This window comes from Xiphias gladius, chromosome 4 (assembly GCF_016859285.1).
Source record: "Xiphias gladius isolate SHS-SW01 ecotype Sanya breed wild chromosome 4, ASM1685928v1, whole genome shotgun sequence".
Taxonomy (NCBI): domain Eukaryota; kingdom Metazoa; phylum Chordata; class Actinopteri; order Istiophoriformes; family Xiphiidae; genus Xiphias; species Xiphias gladius.
Genome location: NC_053403.1, coordinates 2,752,793 through 2,756,719, shown reverse-complemented (window position 1 = coordinate 2,756,719; position 3,927 = coordinate 2,752,793).

The following is a 3,927-nucleotide window of genomic DNA, read 5'->3' as shown; positions in this document are numbered from 1 at the left end:
ACCCGGACTCTGCAACCTTTTTTTTTTTTTTTTTATAAATCGGGGTTTTCAGCGGACTCAAAAAATAAAAGCTATGAAGGCCCCCCAAAGAAAAGCACAAATAAATAAGAAAACATATGAATAAGCATTGAGGAAGCAATTTGTGAACACGTACATTAAATGAACTGAATAACCAAATGCATACAACTAAAAAAACTGCTAAATGGGTTAAGGACAACTAGGACAGTGTGATCTTAAATAGTACATTTTTACATAATAACTTCACCAAGGTGCCACGTTTGTGGTTGGGTGCCACAGTGCAACTGAAAAAAGCACTGATTGGACAGTAGGAGACAAAATTAAGAAACTGAACACAAGGGAAAAAAATAGGAGTAATTGTTAAAAGCTCATCTGCAGGCCTCCTTTCCTTTAGACTTGTTGAGATCCAGTCCAACCCTTCTCCTTTTCTGTTTGTGTTTAAAGGGCGACATTAGCACTAAGCGGTTTCATTGTGTCCTGCAGAGGCAGGTGGGAGAGTCAGCAGACAACAGCAAGAGGCACTCGAGTCCGGTCAACAGGAGACCGAGGTGGTGTTTAAACAGCCGATAACAGACCACACAGGTCAGCCGCCACGTTCAGGGGGCAGGCGGGGAACTGGGGAACTGGGGAACTTGTTTTGATTTTTTACAGCAGATTCAGGTCTTCGCCGGAGCAGCCTGGTTTCTGTCAGTCTAAACGTTTATTTGTTCTTGTCAGAGAAGGATCTGGTGGCAAAGAGTTTCGGCCTAGCGTCGCTCGCGGCCGGGTTCGTACTGTGTTCACTGCCTCAGTTCAGCACGTTATCGCGCTGACGCATGCTAGTTAGCTCTCAGCTCAAACCACAGCCGGGCCCCGCGAGAACGTCAGTAGTTTCGCAGTTGGACTGGACAAATTAAAAGTTTGACCTGATGATGGCGCCGGATGAACAGTCAGCGGATCAGAGAAAAAGTCATCACAGTTCGTCCCGAATTATCGGGGCAGTTTTCAGAGGCGATTTGTGAAAAACCACAAATGCGAACCTCATGGCGGCGCTAGAGGGAAAAGTCAGTAGGATTCATCCTCTGGGAACCACGAATGTCCGTGCAGAATTTCGGCCCGGTCCGCCTAGAAGTTGTTTAGATGCTTCACAGAGTAAGTAATAAGATGAACCCGCTGGTGGCGCTACGAGAACGATCAAGAAATAACCAGAGCGGACCGACTGACACTGCCACCTGCAGAGTCGCGAGGTAACGGCTGACAACACGGAGTCACGTCTCAAATCGTTGGTTCCAAACCGCGACCCTGAGAACCCACGACGTGACGAATGAACGAGGGCGGCGTCGGAGCAAGGCATCCGAAATGCGACGCGCTCGTACGGGCGAGTGTGGCTCCACGTGGAAAAGGTCAAACAGAAGAGAGGATTCAGCGGCTTCGTTTCTCTGGCCGCCGTGTGAGAACGTGGCTACCGGTAGTTAAAAAGCTGAGTTTTTAAAACACAGGGAAGGTCTACCATTTAAAGAAGGAGGGCTGCAGTTGGTCCAAGGACTATTTTGATGATCAGATAATCCTCCTACTCATTTTTCAAGCAACTGCTGCTTCTCAAACGTCAGGGGAAAATTATAAGGACATTTTTCAGAAAAAAACGAGATATTGGTTAATCGAAGAAATAAGCATCAGATTAATCAATGACGAAAATCAGGTAGTTACAGCTCTATTTAAAAATAACTACTAATAGAACAAAAATTACCAAAAAGCATGAATTATTATTATTATTGGAAAATTAAAGTTAGCATGGGGAAAACAAAACAAAACCACTCTTCTTCCTTTGTGGTGGAAAAAAATAAAATTTCACAAAATCAAATTACGTTGATTTAAAAAAAAAAAAAAAAAAAAAACTTGGTAAGTGATTAATAATTATTAACACCTGTCACTCACAAGGTCTCCTTACCCCCTTTACCAAACCATGTGAACCAAATTTGAACTCTGACAAGGACCGACTGTGTTGATTTAAAGGACCCGCGTCGGGGCACGTATTCAGCTGGATGCAATCTTCATCCTCACCACTAGATGCCACTAAATCCTACACACAGGTCCTTTAAGTGATGGTAAGTCCTCGTTCAAATAACACGCGTTTCGCTAATATTTGGAATTCTTCAAAAACCTCGTAAAATATTCGCTATTTCCAAACTAAAACATATTCCAGACTTTTATACCTGGTATCTTTTAAAAACCAGACATTTACACGTGGGTCGTGATATCTGATCACTTTTGGGGAAAACCGGTTTGGATCCGCTCCAGAACAAACCTGTCAGCCAGCATTACACTGCACGCCCCCCTGCTCTATGAATCCACCCATAACCAAAGACCCGGTTCCACATTAACTGACCCTGATGCTTATCTCTCACGGACGGACCTGGAGCCCGATGACAGACAGGCCGCTACTACAGGGGAGATCTGCGATTCAGAAGACGCGCCTGATGTCAGCTTGTTCCGGACGACGTTGAATTTGAAATCATTTAATCAGTCACGAAAAGGTGGAAACGGGCCCGCGGGGGAATCGCGACGAGAGAGAATCACAATATCGCGTGGAGACATTTACAGCCGAGGGCCACGCACACCACTTAGGCCCAGAATGACTAAAATATATGGGTCACATTATATACTATCGTTTGTTGTGGTGGTTAGGCGGTATAGGCAGAGCCGTACTGCCGGTGGCAGCAGGCGCAGTGGACGTCGTCGAAAAATGACGCCGCCACGCACACAATCATTGTTTACGCAGCCTTGCGTCAAAAAAACGAACAAAAAAAAAACCCGTCTGAATTGGCACCGGGATTATCTGTGGAAATCGTCGAGAACCAAAAGAACCAAAAGCTGCTTCAAACTGCTGTTTACAGAGTTGAATAATCTGACGTCCTGGCAGATAAGAGACTCTATGGTGACGGCCAGAAACCGAGCTGTCCGTCACAGCCGCGTACACGTGCTCAGCATCCACGGTGTGTTTGCGTGTGTGTGTGTGTGTGTGTGAGAACCGAAGTTGACCCGCACGGTTCAGGTCGGTCTGTCTTTTTCTTTTCTTTTTTTATAAAAAAAAGAGCTCCCCCCGTCCGGGGAGCTCTCAGAGGGGGCAGCATCCACAGACAGGGCAGGTTGCTGATTAACTCTCAACACGCGGGATCAATGGGCTGTGTTCAAAAGAGACGCCACATCAGCTCCACGTTGAATATTAAGCTCCTCGGCATTTCTGGTGCCAGAGTTTTAGCGGGAAAACCGTGTTTACAGCCGGTCGCTCATTGGGCCTGCGGCCAGGAAATTGAAAGCCAACGTCACGACCACGAGAACGCCAGTGTTGTTTACGCTGCCAAAATTTTTTTAGCTACGATATAAAAATCGGCTCAACAAATAAGAATGAACGATAAGAATGAAGCTGTATATTTCAACATTGATGACAAAAACACAAAAGCTTCTTCCAGAATGGGACAATTGAGCTCTGATTGGGGGGCGACGAGTTATGTTTTGTTTTTGGGGTTTTTTTTTTTTCATATGGAAGGAAAGTCTCTCAGAAATCCCGTATTGGTCAGACTGCGGTTAAAACCTCGACCTTTTGGTGGCGCTAGAGTAGAAGTCAGGGGAGGACCAGGGTCGGTGGGATTCATCCTCTGATGAACACGAATGTCTCTATCAAATTTCATGAAGATCCATCCAGTTGTTTCGGTCTTGACCAAAGCGGTGGACTCACCGTTAACCTGGTTAAAAAAACGCGGCGTCGTGGGTTTGAGTATTTCACTCGGTGTAAACACGGCGTAGCTTCAGTGGAGACCTGGATCAAGATGACGCGGGACGTGTCCTGTGCGTGTTACCCCACAGAGGAGTATAACATACGGGGGGACATTTGAGGGGAAAACGAACTCTTGGTGTGGTTCATTCTCATGA